We start from the raw sequence: 19,011 nt of genomic DNA, 5'->3' as shown, positions 1-19,011 counted from the left end.
CTCAGACAGCCTGGTCTGAAACACCTCCAGCCATGGGACCTCAACCACCTCCCTGGGCAACCCATTCCAGCCTCTCACCACTCTCCTGCTCAACAACTTCCTCCTCACCTCCAGCCTGACTCTCCCCACCTCCAGCTTTGCTCCATTCCCCCCAGTCCTGGCACTCCCTGACAGCCTAAAATGTCCCTCCCCAGCTTTTTTGTAGGCCCCCTTCAGATACTGAAGCTAAGTTATTCTTTAGACCAAAGGAGATGCTCATTTGCAGACTACATTAGTCTCATCTATCTCCATGAGTCCCTTAATGTTATAAGATGTTACAGCAACATTAGCAGCTCCTGCAGGCCTGTGACAGCCTTTAGCTGCTCAGGCACATTATTAGATTGCCAGGGTAATTCAGACATCTCATCTCAAAAGAGCCAACCCACTGGCTCCAGAGCTTGGTAAATTTATTCACCTGATTAAATAGTTTTGAATTTATTGACTCTCTGGGGTTTTTTTTGTTGGTTTGTTGTTGGTTTTGGTCTTCTTAAGTACAAGTTGGAAGATCTTGTTTGAGGCTGCTAAAGATATAAAGAGAGGTAGCACAAATTCTTGCTGTTGTAACTTATTGTGCTCTTCCTGCATAACATCTGGATGGAGAAGGAAGGTGGTGGAGTATTTTGAAACCAAAAACTAAGTCACTGCACAACATCTGGATGGAAAAGGAAAGTGGTATTTTGGAACCAAAAGCTAAATAGGTCACTGCACAACATCTGGATGGAGAAGGAAAGTGGTGAAGTATTTCTGAACCAAAAACCAATCAGAGAAATAGTTGGAGGTGACTCCTCCTAACCTGTATAAATCTGCACAGGATGCTTTGGTGTTTTTTTGGAGGAAAGTTGCTCTCTTCCATGGAATGCAGTACCATGTGAGTTTTCTTGGGATGGTAAAATTACTTTGCATTTAAAAACCAGAGAGGTTGTAAAAGAAAGAAAAAATAGGACAGATCTGATGATGAAAGAATAGCCAGAAAGGATGGATTTGTTCCAAAGTGTCTTCTCTGATACAGCAACCTGCCTGTCAAATAAACCACTTTGGCCTCACTCTGCAAAAAGAGTAAAATCATTCTCTTACCTGGTGTCTTGCATTTTTCTGTCTGTCAGTCTATTTAACTAGGTATCTACCTATCTACCTATCCATCTATCTATCCATCTATCCATCCATCCATGCATCACTGTATCTAACCAGCTATCACAGAATCATAGAATCAAGCAGGTTGGAAGAGACCTCCAAGAGCATCCAGTCCAACCTAGCACCCAGCCCTGGCCAATCAACCAGACCATGGCACTAAGTGCCTCATCCAGGCTTTGCTTGAACACCTCCAGGCACAGTGACGCCACCACCTTCCTGGGCAGCCCATTCCAATGCCAATCACTCTCTCTGCCAACAACTTCCTCCTAACATCTAGCCTATATTTCTCCCAGCACAACTTGAGACTGTGTCCCCTTGTTCTATTGCTGCTTGCCTGGGAGAAGAAACCAACCCCACCTGGCTACAACCTCCCTTCGGGTATACTATCAACCTATCCATCCATCTCTTTGTCCATCTATCCTTCTATCTATCTCTCCATCTATCTATTTATCCATCTCTTCATCCATCCCTCTATCTAGCTATCTTTCTGTCTGTCTGTCTGTCTATCTATCTATCCGTCTGTCTTTTCATCCATCCATCCCTCCATCCTTCTATCTATCTATCTATCTATCTATCTATCTATCTATCTATCCATCCATCTATTATAGAATCAACCAGGTTGGAAGAGACCTCCAACATCATCCAGTCCAACCTAGCACCCAGCCCTATCCAGTCAACTAGACCATGGCACTAAGTGCCTCATCCAGTCTCATCTTGAACATCTCCAGGGATGGTGACTCCACCACCTCCCTGGGCAGCCCATTCCAATGCCAATCACTCTTGTATCCACCCATTTAGCTATCCATCTATCTAACTCTCCATCTATCCACCTCTTTATCCATCCACCCATCCAGGCACCAAAGGATAAAAAAGAAGTAATCACCAAGGACAAAAAGATTAGCAGCAGCACCCCCTGTATAAATGCATGAAGCTGCACCAGTCCACCCCTGAGGCAAAGTGTGATGGTTTGGGTGTTCCCCACCCCCCACACACTTTGGAAATCACCCAGACTAGACTCAGCCAGCTCTGGAAATTGAATGAAGCTTCTATTTACAGCTTAACTAAATATACAAGCAGAGATCTATAGTATATAAACAGTTATAGACAGAAATATACAAGGTAAAAGGTAATACAGAAACACAACAGCCCTCCCAGAAACCTGAGTCCCCAGGAGGGGCTCCCAACTGCCCTTCCACCTTCTCCCACCCCTCTCTACCTTACCCTACACGTTGCCTTGTGCCCAAGGAAGAATGAAGGGTCAGCCAGAGGTGTCAGGAAGCAGAAGGATTAATCAGGTTAGGTTAGAGAGAAGAATGCAGCCCACAGCCCAGACAGAGAGCAACTCCTTTATCTGTGTTTGGATTCTTGCTCTTGTACCTCTCAGCAAGCCTAGAAGTGCAGCAGACATCACCATGGTTTCCCTTTCACAGCCTGTAATCTAGTTCTTCTCACCAAAACATTCTAGCTAGCTTCAAACTAGCACACAAAGCCATGTAGTTTTTCCTTTGGAATTCAGGGAGCTCTCCCTTCTCATGCCTCCTGTCCAATCCAAGTGATAATGCTAAGCACAGAAAGCAGAAGTCAGCAAACTTCAGTTCATTCTGGGGATCTGAACTCGTTTTCAAACACATCATTCTTCTGCTTTGCTGTGCAACCATACACTCACATAAGCAACTGCATATACAACATGTAAGGGCTCTAAGCAGCTCAGTGTTTGTTCTTGGTTTGACAGTTTGTTTTATTTGGGGGGGGGAGGTTTGAAGAGGGAGTAGGACAGTAATTGTTCAAAGTCTCTTTACTACAGATTCTACCATCTCAGACCTTGCTGAGGGCACAAATACCATCATATGAGCTTTGGCTACCTGATCTAGTTGAGGATGCTCCTGCTTCCTGCAGAGGGTGTTGGACTAAATGACCTTTGGAGGTCACTTCCATCCTATGATTCTATGGCTCTGTGATCAAATGCTGACCCTAAGCTTGTTAGAAGTTTAATTAGGCATATGAGAGTTTACAAAGAATCTGGAGTCACACACACACAATATTGTGCCTTAAAGATCAGGGGAAGAAAGTTAATTTAAATGGAAAAAAAGATATGAAAGAAGGTAGGGAGAAGGGACAGAGGGAAGGAAGGAGCAGGGAAGGAAATAAGACACATGCAGAGGCATGGTTTTGGCTTTGTATCCTTTCAGTATATTAAGGATCCTCCCCGTCTACTCCACACTGGTGAGACCCCACCTGGAGTACTGCATCCACTTCTGGAGCCCCTGGGACAAGAAGGATATGGATGTGCTGGAGTGTGCCCAGAGCAGGCCCAGGAGGATGCTCAGAGGGCTGCAGCAGCTCTGCTGTGAGCACAGACTGAGGGAATTGAGGCTGTTCAGTCTGAAGAGGAGAAGGCTCCGAGGTGACCTTCTTGTGGCCTTTCAGTTACCCTAAGGAGGCCTTAAGAAAGCTGGGGAGGGACTTTGTAGGCTGTCAGGTAGTGATAGGACCTGGGGGGAATGGAGCAAAGCTGGAAATGGGTAGATTCAAACTGGATGTCAGGAAGAAGTTGTTCAGGATGAGGGTGGTGAGACCCTTGAAGAGGGTGCCCAGGTTGGTGATGGAAGCCTCATCCCTGGAGCTGTTTAATGTCAGGCTGGATGAGGCTGTGGCCAGCCTGATCTATCATGAGGTGTCCCTGCCCATGGCAGGGGGGCTGGAACCTGCTGATCCTTGTGGTCCCTTCCAACCCTGACTGAGTCTGTGATTCTCTATCCAACTGGTTGTGCTGATTCGTAACTAGCTGTCAGCTAGCTGCCAGGCTGCCTGCTGTTTTACTGGTGATGTTCAGTACCAAAGGAGACAGCTGAACAAATTTTCCTCCTGGTGTATCCTTTTCCTAAAGTCAAGTGAAGAATCTGCAGAGGCTAATATGCTGATGAAGTCTCAATCTTCATGATGGAAGACCTGCAGGTGGGCACAGAACTCCCCAGGCATCCATTTCCTCTTGTAATCTATGTCTTTCAGCAGGTTTTACTTTGTTTTGCTTTGCTCAGAGTGATTTTCTTTTCAAAGCAAGTAACAAGACAACAATTTCTTCATGTTGTCCATCTCAGGAGCTGAACACAGCACTTGAATCAAGCCAATCTAGGTTAAGCTGCAGCATTTCCAGGGCAGGAACTATTACTTTTACATTGGAGCAATGGAAAAAATGCAGCATTTTACTTCAAGTCTTTTCTTATCTATTTTTTCCCCACACACAAGACTTTTTTCACAGTCCTCACTTGTCATGGTAGGTCTAATCAGGCCAAAATAGGCCTCACACCTTCAAAGGTAAAGCCTAGCACCAAAGGGAAGCCTTTGTATCAAAACCAGGGTTCAACAGGACTAGGGAAGTGTTTGTGCCCTGCTGTGTCCACAGCTTTGGCACTGTGTTCAGTTCTGGGTGGGGGTCACAGTACAACAAAGTAATCAACAGGGGCTAATTGATTTGTAAATCATCATCAGCACTCTTCAGGAAGATAAATGATGTCACCATGCTGCTCTGCTAAAAATCAGCAGTGTGATTCAAGGCCCACAACAGTACCAGTGCCTATAATCATGAGGCTTTCTCCAGCTGTAACGAGGCTCTTGGTCTGTAACACCTCTGCCTAGAATGTAACTCTTGCATCCCATCTTCCCTGTAATGATCATAGAGTCATAGAATCCACAACTAGAGCAGGTTGTCCAGAGCCCTGCCATGCCTCATCTTGGATATAGAACCATAGAAACACAGAACCATTGAAACACAGAACCATAGAATTGTGGAATCAACCATAGAATTGTGGAATCCTAGAATCATGGAATCAGTCAGGGTTGGAAGGGGTCACAAGGATGTCATCCAGTTCCAACCCCCCTGCCATGGGCAGGCCTTGAGCACAAGCCCTACGAGGAGAGGCTTAGGGAGCTGGGGTTGTTTAGCCTGGAGAAGAGGAGGCTCAGGGGTGACCTTATTGCTGTCTACAACTACCTGAGGGGTGGTTGTGGCCAGGAGGAGGTTGCTCTCTTCTCTCAGGTGGCCAGCTCCAGAACAAGAGGACACAGCCTCAGGCTGCGCCAGGGGAAATTTCGGCTCGAGGTGAGGAGAAAGTTCTTCACTGAGAGAGTCATTAGGCACTGGAATGGGCTGCCTGGGGAGGTGGTGGAGTCGTCGTCCCTGGGGCAGTTCAAGGCAAGGTTGGATGTGGCACTTGGTGCCATGGTCTAGCCTTGGGCACTGTGGTAAAGGGTTGGACTTGATGATCTGTGAGGTCTCTTCCAACCTTGGTGATACTGTGATACTGTGATACTGTATCCCTCACATTAGATCAGCCTGGCCAGAGCCTCATCCAGCCTGGCCTTAAACACCTCCAGGGATGAGGTATCCACCACCACCCTGGGCAACCCAAACCATCATGCAGGGTCTCACCACCCTCATGGTGAAGAACTTCCTAACATCCAGTCTGAATCTACCCATTTCTAGCTATGTTCCATTCCCCAAAGTCCCTCACTACCTGATATCCTAAAGAGGATGATCTTTGAGGTCTCTTCCAGCCTAGTTGATTCTATGATTGAAAATACCTCCCCAGCTTTCTTGTAGCCCACTTCAAACACTGAAAAGCCACAACAAGTTGTAAACAATCTGCTCTCTTTTGTCTTGTTCATTCCTGAGCATTGGATGTCTTCTCTCTGATCTTTCCCACTAAGCCTGGCTAACATTTCCAGGTAACAAAGTAAGCTTTGCTGGTTGTTTTGTTTTCTGGCTGAGAAAGAGGAGGAGAGAGAGAGGATGGCTTGGAGTTCCTCCTGGGCATGTTCTCTGTCTGGGAGGGAATTTGGATTTCTGTATTATATCTAATTTGTATATATATGCTTGTAAATTTGACTTGGTTGTATATAGAGCTTGATCTTGCTTCCAAGACATCTGAGCTGGCCTGGTAAATTGGGGGGAGAAGTTTCTTAACTCACCACATCTCCCCAGTGACATCATTTATCTCCATATGGGTGAGCAATAAGGGAGAAGGTCCACGAGGGCTGGAGCAGCTCTGCTATGCAGACAGGCTACAAGGGTTGGGGTTCTTCAGCCTGGAGAAGAGAAGGTTTTGAGGAGACCGTACAGTGGCCTTCCAGTATCTGAAGGGGACCAACAGGAAGGCTGGGGAGTGACAAGGTCTTGTAATGACACGACGAGGAGTAAGAGGTTTAAACTGGCAGAGGGGAGATTGAAGCTGGATGTTAGGAAGAAGCTGTTTGCAGTGAGGGTGGGGAGACACTGGCACAGGTTGCTCAGGGAGGTTGTGGATGACAGAATCACCGAATGTGATCTTCAATCACAATCTATGATTCTGTCACCCACAACCTTCCAGGAGGTGTTCAAGGGCAGTTTGGATGAGTACTTGAGTGACCTGTTCTAGTGGGAAGTGTCCCTGCCTATGATTGGAACTGGATGAGCTTTGAGGTCCCTTCCAACCTAAACCATTCTATGATTGATCCTATAATAACTTGCAGACTACAATGAGCCTCAGTCATTTCTCTGCAAGACTGCAGATCGGAGCTGCAAGCAAGCAACAACTATTACCAAGACAATAAATCAGTTGTGTTTCCATCCCCTGTAGTGGTTAGCCTCCAGCTGCCAGCAGCCACTGCTTACATTTGGGAGCAATTGATCACACAAAAAGGCTATTGCTGTGCACAGATCTAAGTGTGCACTGGTTTGAAATTCAGTGACATCCTTGCCTAAGAGAACTGGAAATCAGCAGCCACAGCTCTTCACTGAGAACTTAGAGCTTTTAACTTCTAGAGCTTTTTCAGTTTACTTAAGTGTCCCCCACTGGACATTTCCAAGGAGACAAAACCCTCCTGAAGTTGTATGGAGCTGTAGGAACTCCCTCTTCTTCTCTAAGTTAATTGATTGCTGTTGAACAGCTACTAGTGCTGCTAGCTGCTCTTAGTGAGCTGAATTGATTGCTGTGCCTCCTAGTAGGTAGGCACAAGATAAGTTTCAACTTCACAGAAAACACTACAATAATTTGCTTCTTTTATTGGAAGTCCCTGCAGAGAGACCACGGAATGAGAGGACTCAGAGGGAGAATTATCCTCTCATTCTGCCTGGAAACAATCCTTCAGGTCAGGGAAGTAGTTTGGAAGCAGCATGGGGACTTTCTTTTATGCTCAGGCATATGCTGCATTTGTTCAGTGAGAAGAATAACTTTTATCTGCTCTTTTAATTCTTTCAATAGAGACTTAAATACTGTTGAAGGCAACATATTGGAATGATGTCCAGTAAAGACATCCCAACTGGGAAAAATAGTCCTCCATTGTACTATTGACCTACTCCTCCTTGCATTTGTCCAGAAGATTTCTGCCACAGCTTTGGCCAGAGGGAAAATTTCTTTCCAGGTCAGCATTAATTGAGGTGCTGGGTAGGACTTAATCTTGTTTATATCTGCTTCCATTCTCACTCTCATACAGTTCCTGATTCCTATCTGCTTCCATTCTCACTCTTACACAGTTCCTGATTCCTGAAGTTGTCCAAAGAAAGTATATTAAATTAAATTAAAGGAAACAGCTCTGAATTAGTATGTACTTGAAAAAAAAAAAAACAAACAGTAGAGGAATAAAGAAAGAACTTTTGCCTTGTGCTCTCTGCTTCTGTTAGCTAACCCAGTGGAAGGCATAATTCAGTCATTTCTGTGAACAGAGTAAGTTCTTTCTTAATTGCATCCACAGGTTATGATATTGGCATAGGTAGAGGCTGCAAAATTCATTTCCAGACAAGTTTCCCTTGGTTAGGATCTGAGAAATGGATCCAGATCAGAGGCTTCACTATTTTACTTCAGGATTCATAGAATCACAGAATCAATCAGGTTGGCAGAGAGCTCCAAGCTCACACAGTCCAACCTAGCACCCAGCCCTGGCCAATCAACCAGACCATGGCACTAAGTGCCTCAGCCAGGTTTTTCTTCAACACCTCCAGGGATGCTGACTCCACCACCTCCCTGGGCATCCCATTCCAATGCCAATCACTCTCTCTCTGTCAACAACTTCCTCCTAACACCCAGCCTAGACCTCCCCTGGCAAAACTTGGGACTCTATCATGTATTTTTCAGTAAGTCTGAAGTACTCTGAAGAATTATTTCTCAAGGAAAAGGATAATTAAGACAGATAACAAAAATCTACCAGATGTAGAGCCCTGGGAAGCATCCCTGAGGTGACAAGTCTGCTAGCAAAACTGATTGAACAGCCTCCAAAACACGGCAGCTGATGTGAAAGACGGAGAGTCAGAGCCAAGAAGAGGCTTTGACCAAGGTAGATGTAGGTTACAGCAATTCACTGCCAAGAGCTGGGTCTCACAACTGAAATGTCAACTTATTGCAGACAGTCCTGTTCTGGGAAATTGCAGCAAACTTTTGCAGAAGACATATGGAAATGAAAGAAATGTTAATAGATTTACCTAGCTCAGGGGGAAGCTGTGCTTCTGGCTTGCTACATCATTCCATCCACGTCCACTTCACTTGCAGCCCTCCTCCTCTGCACAATTTCTGCCTCCAGGCCACTGAGTCTATAAATGAGAACAAGGTCATCAGTAAAACACAATTTAGCTCTTCTGAGAGCCTGATAATTAGTGTTTACATTATTGAAGTGGAACTGGCTGAACTTGTTGGTGGCAGTGTGTTCTGAATTGGCTGCAACCAACTCAGCTTCCTGTGTCACCTTGCTGAAAATCCATCATTTGGGGTGAGGAAATGTTGGCACTCAGGCTTTGTTATAAGGTAAGACTCACTGACTCCTAGTTGAAATAGTGATGATAATAATGATGATGATGATTTTGCCCAGGGAGGTTGTGGCTGCTCCCTTCCTGGAGGTGCTCAAGGCCAGGCTGGATGAGGCTCTGAGCGACCTGTTTCAGTGGGAGGTGTCCCTGCCTCTGGGGGAGGTTGGAACTGGATGAGCTTTGAGGTCCCTTCCAACCTAGACCATTCTGTGATTCTATAATGAAGATAATAGTGATAATAATAATGATGATGATTTTGCCCAGGAAAATGGTGGCTGCTCCTTCCCTGGAGGTGCTCAAGGCCAGGCTGGATGAGGCTCTGAGCAACCTGTTTGAGTAGGAGGTGTCCCTGCCTACGGGGGAGGTTGGAACTGGCTGAGCTTTGAGGTCCCTTCCAACCTAAACCATTCTATGATTCTATAATGAAGATAATAACAACAACAACAACAACAACAATATCACTACTACTACAACTAATTATAATAAAAGTAATAATAACAGCAATAATAAAATAATAGCATAGAGTAATAGTAATAATAGAGTCATACAAAACAAGGGTTATGTCTACTTCATTCATAGGCTTGCTGAAAGGTATAAGAACAAGAATCCAAACATAGATAAGGCACTTCTGCTTGGGGCATTGCCTGAGCTGCACTTCTCTCTGGCCTCTCTGATTAATCCACTTTGCTTCCTAACCCCCTGGCTGAACCTCCATTCTTCCTTGGGACTGGGGTAAGGTTAAGAGGGGTGGGAGAAGGTGGAAGGGCAGTTGGGAGCCCCTCCTGGGGACTCAGATTTCTGAGAGGGCTGTTGTGTTTCTGTATTACCTTTTCCCTTGTATATTTCTGTCTATAGCTGTATATATACTGTAAATATCTGCTTGTATATTTAGTTAAGCTGTAAATAATAAGCTTCATTCAATTTCCAGAGCTGGCTGAGTCTAGTCTGGGTGATTTCCAAAGTGGGGAGGGGGGGGATGGGTAACACCCAAACCATCACAACTCCCATTCCCATCCTCCTTGCACCACTTGGCCCAGAGTAAGGAGTGTGGGGTGGAACACCTCTGACAGCAAACAACAACTCATCTCTGTGCCCTTAGCTCAAACCAGGAGCTTTTTGTCCCAGCCTTGTCGAGGAGCAGGAGTGAGGAAGGGGCTGGGTGGACACCTAGCAGCTGGCCAAGGTCACATATAGCATTATACTCTTAGGTAGAATGTGAGGAACCTTGGGGGTTTGTTTTGTTGGGTTTTCCCCTATGCTTCTTTGCCTGGATCAGCTTCAATGGCAGCATTTTCTGCTATCAGCACTAAAACAGGCACACCATTTAACATGCACTTCAGCTTGAAACAACAGAGAACACTTCATTTTCACTATGCTGTGTTTTCCCTGCATTGTTTTCCCTAGAAACTTCAACTGAAAAAAGGTTTTCAGCTGATGACCTCACTGCACTGCAGCTGAGATTCCCTTGCTGAAGCCTCCCTTTTCCCATTTCCTTCCTTCCATCTATCGGAGCAGAGCTCTGTTCTGCTTCCATGAGAAAGAAAATGTGTTTTGTCCTCAGAGGCTTCACTCTTCCTGAGTGAATGACAACCAAACCAATTTCTTCCTTTTAATTTCCACTCTCCCTTTTCATAGAATCAACCAGACTGGAAGAGATCTCCAAGATCATCAGTCCAACCTAGCACCCAGCCCTGCCCTATCAACTAGACCATGGCAGTGTTTGGTGGTGACACAATGGATATTAAACTTTCATGTTAGGAAAAAAAGGAAGGAAAAAGAAAATTATTCCAGTCTTGAAAATCAATTAAGTAAAATCTGGGATTTTTGACACCAAGAGCCAACAAACTTGCACCAAAGAATCTCTGAATTGCTAGAAAACTGTGTGCACTTGGAAAAGATAAGCTCAAGAGCTGAGGAAATAGATGGCTGTGTCAAAAGAACATCACATCTATAGGCAGAAGACTGATGAAATCCCAATCTAGGCATCACCATCCCTGGAGGTGTTCAAGCGACGACTGGATGAGGCACTTAGTGCCATGGTCTAGTTGACTGGATATGGCTGGGGGATAGGTTGGAGTGGATGATCTTGGAGGTCTCTTCCAACCTGCTTGATTCTATGATTCTATGATCACAGGCTCACAGGATGTTAGGGATTGGAAGGGACCCAAGGAGATTATCAAGTCCAATCCCCCTGCCAGAGCAGGACCACACAATCTATCACAGATCACAGAAGAACACACCCAGGCAGGCCTTCAAAGTCTCCAGAGAAGGAGACTCCTCAACCTCTCTGGGGAGCCTGTTCCAGTGCTCTGTGACCCTTACAGTAAAGAAATTCCCCCTTGTGTTGAGCTGGAACCTCATATGCTGCAACTTACACCCGTTGCTCCTTGTCCCATCCCAGGGAGGAGCCCAAACTCTGTCTGTCCTTTCAGCAGAGCTGCTGCAGCCCTCTGAGCATCCTCGTGGCACTTCTCTGGACACACTCCAGCATCTCCATATCCCTCTTGTAATGGGGACTCCAGAGCTGGATGCATTACTCCAGGTGGGGTCTCACCAGAGTGCAGCAGAGGGGGAGAATCACCTCCCTGGCCCTGCTGGCCACACTTTTCCTGCTGCAGTCCAGTATCTGGGCTGCAAATGCACACTGCTGCCTCCTGTTGAGCTTCTCCTCCAGCAGCACCCCCAAGTGCCTTTCCTCAGGGCTGCTCTCCAGCCACTCACTGCAGTCAATTTGAGCAGTTCTTTTCTTCCTCAGCTGTTCTTCCAACTGACAATGCCAGGGAAAAGTCATTTAAATACACTCTCATCTTCCATTCTCCCTCCAAACTTCTATTGTGTGGGGGCTCCTTGCAGGTCAACAACCAAGTTTCAGGTCTTGGCTTTCATAAAGCCTCTGAACATTGTCCTCATTCCATAGTAATCCTGTGCTTATTTTTCTATACACAGCTCCACTGTTGCCATCCTCATTTGGCACAGATTGCTTCAGGGACTCTTTGGGTGTATATTCCTTTACAGAGCTAATGTCACCATTAGTTCTGATTGCCTCTCTAAGTGCCTTCTTGTGTTCTGCTCAGGATATTCCAGATTCTTATTGTTGCCTTCTTTTGGCCCATTTTACTTTAATGCTTTGTTTGTTTGCAGTCTTCCCGATTTGTGCAGGAGCTCTGGCTTCAATTTTCCCTCAAAGTGGATTCCAGTTGTGTTATTAGGTGGAGTGCAAAGTGGTTTTCCATCACTTCAGACAGTTTTATACTTGCTTAATGAGGTTAGAGTTTTTGTTTCTGGGGATGTGACTTGCCTTATTTAGTGGGGGTTGAGTCATGCACACTCTTCAATGGCTTCAGTGGCTGAATCTTGTCAATTCCCTCCCATGCATTTGTTGTTCCTTGGGATATTATTCAGAGTTATGACCAGTTGCAGCTGTGTGATTCCATGGCTGAGGTCTGCAGAAAAAATGTTGCTTATCAATAACTTCTCAACAGCAGAAGAACTTTATTTGCATATCGTATCAGGCTGGAGAATTCATCCCTTCTCCCCTACCAAATCTGGCTCTGATGTAATTTACCTGGGCATGCATGAGTGAGTGTCACTTAATGGGAATTGTATGTCAGAGCAGAAAGGTTGCATGGCTCCAATTGCATTCTATTCCCTGGTTAGGAATCACTTTGCCCATTTAGCACACTCGACAAACTGCCATGCATTAAATAAAGCTCTGAGCTTTAGACCTCTGGGGGTTTCAGCCTTAAAGAACCAAGTAAGTTGAGACATTACAACTCCATCCTTCAAGAAGGAAAATAAAACAATTTCAATATCTGGTGACCAAATTTTCCTCCTGGATGCGTTCTTAGATGGAGAGAATCACACTTAACAGGGCACTACAAATACAAAGGACTATATCCATAGCCCCATCGGAGGTATTTAAGCTGCTGGGAGAAATGGATTTCTTTTACAGAATCCAACTTATGGTAGGGGAAAATGGCTTAGTTTCACTGTGAGTTTCCTCACAGAATCAAGCAGGTTGGAAGAGACCTCCAAGATCATCCAGGCCAACCTAGCACCCAGCCCTGTCCAGTCAACTGGACCATGGCACTAAGTGCCTCAGCCAGGCATTGCTTCAACACCCCCAGGGATGGCGACTCCACCACCTCCCTGGGCAGCCAGTTCTAATGCCATTCACTCTTCCTGTGAAGAACTTCCTCCTAACATCCTAGACGTCCCCTTGCACAACTTGAGGCTGTGTCCCCTTTTTCTGTTGCTGGTTGCTTGGGAGAAGAGCCCAACCTCACCTGGCTACAACCTCCCTTCAGGTAGTTGTAGACAGCAATGAGCTTTGCCCTGAGCCTCCTCTGCTGCAGGCCGCACACTCCCAGCCTCTCCTCACAGGGCTGTGCTCCAAGCCCCTTACCAGCTTTGCTGCCATTCTCTGGACACATTCCAATATCTCAACATCTCTCTTGAATTGAGGGGCCCAGAACTGGACACAGCACTCAAGGTGTGACCTGACCAGCACTGAGCACAGGGAGAGACACACTGTCCACACGTCCCCATTGTTCAAGAGCTGTCACAGTTTCAGGGCACTGAGTCTTGATGAACAACCATAAAACAGAATCTTTGGTGACCCCGAGCCCCCTGCCTTCCAGCATAAACACCCCCAGCTCCCTCAGCTTCTCCTCATAGGGCTTCATGGATTTGAATTGCATCCCCAGGGTGGATACCTCTGACACATTCACCACCCTTCTGCCACAAAGCTCGGCCTGGCACAAGCTGCCTCGTGGCAGTGTGATTTTGGTCCTCTAAAAGCTGTTTACTTTTCATTTGGCTTTATCTTAGCCTAGCTAGTATATCTTAGTCTTCCAAAGATGAAAATACAGCAAGGATAAAGCATGATAGCTTTGCTCTGATATTAACTTCAAGCACTACACCAGGTGATGTATCATATCACCCTAGGTGAAAAGCACGGCATTTGCTGCTTTTCAGTCTTTAAAGCCATGAAGCCATGAGACTGGATAGCTGTGGAGATAAATTATTCCAGTCCTGAAGTCCTTCAGTCAGAAAAAAAAAAAAAACAAACCTTCCCATAGCCACATTTTAAATATTATTTCCAGGGGAAAAGGAATTTGCTTTGGTTTATGTTTCCTTCACGGCTCATAAACAAGCCTGAAGAGGTTTGTTTGGTTTTGAGGGATGATTTGTCTAGCCTCCAATATCAGAGGCCAACAAGAGTGTGCTAGGATGAGCCTAGCTACAATATTTTGCTAGGAAGAATTAGATTCCAGGCTGTAAAAAGGAAACAAAGGTGATGTCTGCTGCACTCATAGGCTTGCTGAGATGTATAAGAACATAAACATAGATAACAGAGTTGCTCTCTGGCTCTTGGGCTGCACTCCTCTCTCTCTAACCTAACTTGCTGTCTGACTAATCCCTCTGCTTCCTAATCCCCCTGGCTGACCCTCCAAACTCACCTTGAATGTAAGGTAAAGTCTGGGGTAAGGTAGAGGAGTGGGGAGAAGGTGGAAGGGTCGTTGGGAGCCCCTCCTGGGGACTCTGGTTTCTAGGAGGGCTGTTGTGTTTCTGTGTTACTGCATCAGTAAGTTTGCAGATGACACCAAGCTAGGAGCAGGTGTTGATCTGTTGGAAGGTAGGGACCTAGACAGGCTGGATGTGTGGGCAGAGGCCAATGGGATGAGACTGAACAAGGCCAAGTGCAGGGTTCTGCACTTTGGCCACAACAACCCCAAGCAGCACTACACACTGGGGACAGAGTGACTGAGAGCAACCAGGCAGAAAGGAACCTGGGGGTGCTGGTAGTTAGTAGCTGAAGATGAGGCAACAGTGTGCCCAGGTGGGCAGCAGAGTCAATGGCATCCTGGGCTGGCTCAGGAGCAGTGTGGGCAGCAGGACAAGGGAGGTTCTTGTGCCCCTGTGCTCAGCACTGCTCAGGCCACCCCTGGAGTGCTGTGTCCAGTTCTGGGCCCCTCAATTTGAGAGAGATATTGAGGTGCTGGAAGGTGTCCAGAGAAGGGCAACAAGGCTGATGAGGGGCCTGGAGGAGATGCTGAGGCAGATGGGGTTGTTTAGCCTAGAGAAGAGGAGGCTCAGGGAGGACCTCATTGCTGTCTACAACTCCCTGAAAGGAGGCTGTAGCCAGGTGGGGTTGGGCTCTTCTGCCAGGCAAGCAGCAATAGAACAAGGGGACACAGTCTCAAACTGTGGCAGGGGAAGTCCAACCATTCTCTAACTCCTCCAAGACTGATTCTAAACCACATCCCCCAGTGCAACACCTCTATGTATTTTAAATGCTCCCAGAGGTCAGGATTCAATCACCTCCCTGGGGAGCTTATTCCAATGTTTGAAAGCCATTTTAGTGACTTTTTTTTGCTCATATCCCACTTAAATCTCTCCTGGTTCAACTTGAAGACCTTTCTTTTTGTCCTATCAGCTAAACTATTTAATCCCAAAAGCAGTGTTTAGGATAGATCAGACAAATCACCCTTCATCTCCTTTTACCTATTGGCTATTAGGCAAGATGAGATCAATCTCCATCACTAAGAATAATGCAATAATCTAACCATCTTAATTAATACTATTAGTATTAATTAAATGATTAGCTCTGAGCTCCTTGAAGAAGTAGGTTATTATCTTGATGATAAATCTGCCAACCACACTTTTGAGAGGGTAATTATGAGATGTACTAATGTGTGTCCCTGGGAACAACATATTTCATGTTTAAACAGCTTCTTGCCCAAACAACAGCATCATTGTTGTGAAGACTATTTGGGTAAGTGTCATTTATGTTCTTGGGCACTCAGACTTGCAGGTGTATCGTTCTGTGATGATTCAGTGCTCCAGAATCAAGTACTGGGCTTCCAGGACAGTGCTGCTGGTGCCTTAGCCCTCAAGTCTCTCAGCTTTGATACTAAAAGGATCTGACTGAAACCTGTAGCTGCAGTGTGGGAAGGTCGTTGGGCATCCTGTGGTGTCTGTGCTTGTGAAACATCTGCCCCTCTGCTTTGGGGAGACCTCAGCCTGGACTGCTGTGGCCAGCTCTGGGGCACCCCCAACACAAGGGAGCCAGGGAGCTGCTGGAGGGCTTCCAGAGCAGGCCACAAACATGAGCAGAGGGTGGGAGAAGCTCTGCTGTGAAGGCAGCCTGAGAGAGCTGTGGCTGCTCAGCCTGGAGAGGAGAAGGCTCCAGGGAGACCTTCGAGCTACGTTTCAGCAGCTGAAGGAGAGCTGAGAGCAGGCTGAGGGACTCCTTCCTGGAGAGCCCCTTTAGACGGTGCAAGGCAGCTCTGAGCTGCAGGCAGAGCCTCCTTGCAGCAGGACACTGAACCCGCAGCGGAGAGCAGCTGCTGCAAAAGCTCCTGCCGGGGCACGGCACAGCCTGTGCGGGTGTGCGCCAGGGTCCTGGCAGCGCTGCCTGCCCCCGGGCAGCTGAATGCAGCTCCGGCCCCTGTGCTCCTCCAGCCAGCCCTGCAAAACACAAACCTCCTGTTAGAGCGAGCAGACAAACCCCTGCTGCCTGCCCCGGGCAGCCTCTGCCGTCCTGCCGCCGCTCTGCCCCTGCCCCCGGGCAGCCTCTGCCGTCCTGCCGCCGCTCTGCCCCTGCCCCCGGGCAGCCTCTGCCGTCCTGCCGCCGCTCTGCCCCTGCCCCCGGGCAGCCTCTGCCGTCCTGCCGCCGCTCTGCCCCTGCCCCCGGGCAGCCTCTGCTGCTTTCCTCCTCCTCCCCACTCTACCTTACCGCTTCTGCTCCGTTACCAGTTCCATTCCCAGCTGCTGCTCCTGGTCGGTTCCCAGCTCCAGTTCTGCTCCTGCTCCATGTCTGCATCCACCGCAGAACCTAAAGCAAACCCTTCGAGGCTGCAAACTCCCAGACAAAGCTCAGCCTCAATCACAACAAGCAGAAACTTATCACCCGTGAGCTAAAGGTGGATGTCAGCAGCCTAGCCCTAAGGTGGCCCTAGCTAGCCGGGGGGCCAGCGAGGCCCCCCGGCCTTTGAAACCCTCCACCACACCCCGGTGCTCGCCCGTGCGCACTCACCTGGGATGCCGGCGGAGGATCCCTTGGCCCGCAATGGGCCCAGCTTGGGGCTGGGCTCCTCCTGCTCTGCTTATATGGGGCAGGGAGCAGGGAGGGCAAAGTGGCCACACCCGGGGGGGGAGGAGACTGCAATTGGCCTCAGGTGCTGCGGGGGTGGGGGCAGGAGGAGGGAAAGGCAAACAAACGCCACCAGGTCTGGGCAGGGAGAGCTTTGGCTAACAGCCAGGTGGGAAACAAAACCAATCGAACCCCAAAACCTCATGGAGAGAGCATCCAACCAGCCTGGCACATGGGAGAAGCTTTCCAGCTAGGGTGGGACATGGGAGATCTCCTTAGAATCATGGAATCAGGCAGGTTAGAGGAGATCTCCAAGCTCAGCCAGCCCAACCTAGCACCCAGCCCTGCCCAAACAACCAGACCATGGCACTAAGTGCCCCAGCCAGGCTTGGCAAGAACACCTCCAGCCACAGCCACTCCACCACCTCCCTGGGCAGCCCATTCCAGTGCCAATCACTCTCTCTGCCAACAACTTCCTCCTAACATCCAGCCTGAACCTGTCCTGGCACAACTTGAGACTGTGTCCCCTTCTTCTGTTGTTGGTTGTTTGGCAGCAGAGCCCAACCCCACCTGGCTACAGCCTCCCTTCAGATAGTAGTAGACAGCAATGAGCTCTGCCCTGAGCCTCCTCTGCTGCAGACTGCACACTCCCAGCTCCCTCAGCCTCTCCTCACAGGGCTCTGCTCCAGGCCCCTCACCAGCTTTGTCGCCCTTCTCTGGACACAATCCAGCACCTCAACATCTCTCTTGAATCAAGAGACAGCAACTCCACCACCACTCTGGGCAGCCCATTCCAATGCCAATCACTCTCTCTGCCAACAACTTCCTCCTAACATCCAGCCTGAATCTGTCCTGGCACAACTTGAGACTGTGTCCCCTCATTCTGTTGCTGGTTGCAAGAGAGAAGACACCAACCCCCACATGGATACAATCTCCCTCTCATAAAGTCCACTCCTAATATTGGTTAATTTAGGCTCTGGAAAAATACCATTAGTGCTTATCCTTAATCAGGAATCTCACATCACTACTAATGACTGCACCCAGAATACAGCAGGATATATCTGGGGAGTGTTAGCAGTAAAGCTTGATGCAATACAGAGAGAGGGTCTCAGACAAGTCCAGGTGCTATCTGCTGTGCTTTGCAGAGAGCTGGGAAGATTTTTTTCCTCCCATTTGACAATGACATACATAAATGTGTGGCAGCACAGCTTGAAAAAAACTAGGCCATGCCCTCACTCTGTATTTATCTCCATACAGTTCTTGAAGTCATTAATAAAGCCAGCACTGACAGAAGTCCTGCTGAGTAGGCAGCTGTAGGCAGATCCTCACATCGTGAGCAGAGGTGGACATTTAACACAGGGTTTAAAAGTTCTGGATACATTTTTGGCCCTAGCATTGGATATTGAAAGTACAAACCCAGATTTCATCAGGGAAGGAAAAAAAAATGCTTCAGGCAGCTGAGCACCTTGAGAAGGCTCCTGCCATGATGCCTACCTGATTGTTTCCAATGTAGATTCATCATCATCACAGATGGGGACGAGCCAGGTTTAGCAGTTCTTTTCTTCCTGTGACTGGTAGCAGTGGACATGCTGCACACCTCTGAGTGGTAATGCATCTGTGATGGATAACCCTGTTAATTGATAGAATAGCTTAGCTGAGGAGGCTGGAGAGTCAAGCTTCACATTAACCTCGCTCCAGCTCAGGAATATCAAACACTTCTCAGACCAGCAGAAGCCAGAGGTAGCCTGTTACGAGTAAAGCTGTAGGACAAGCTGAGATCAAATCAGTGATTTGAACCCTGTTATGCCTTAACCTCTCATTGCCACATCGTCTGTAAAATATGCTGCCTCTTAGTGTGAGCTCCTGACACATCACCTCACTGCAGGGGGCGGACAAAGACTAACAGTGAAAGAATCATAGAATCAATGACTCATAGAATCAACCAGGTTGGAAGAGACCTCCAAGATCA

The 19,011-nt window shown here is 47.5% G+C and overlaps 1 long non-coding RNA gene across 1 annotated transcript; it reads right to left on the bottom strand.

Annotated features, from left to right (window-relative positions):
• Nucleotides 1-15,536: 15,536 nt before the first annotated feature.
• LOC135179040 (uncharacterized) lies at nucleotides 15,537-17,064 on the bottom strand. The gene is made up of 3 exons (XR_010303880.1): nucleotides 16,986-17,064; nucleotides 16,686-16,784; nucleotides 15,537-16,417 (listed from the first exon to the last, which is right to left on the bottom strand). It is a non-coding gene; the product is annotated as an uncharacterized LOC135179040 (long non-coding RNA).
• Between the last annotated feature and the right edge of the window lie 1,947 nt (nucleotides 17,065-19,011).

Source organism: Pogoniulus pusillus, chromosome 10 (assembly GCF_015220805.1).
Source record: "Pogoniulus pusillus isolate bPogPus1 chromosome 10, bPogPus1.pri, whole genome shotgun sequence".
Lineage (NCBI taxonomy): Eukaryota > Metazoa > Chordata > Aves > Piciformes > Lybiidae > Pogoniulus > Pogoniulus pusillus.
The sequence above is the reverse complement of the archived record's forward strand: the minus strand, read 5'-3'. Positions and strand labels throughout refer to the sequence as shown.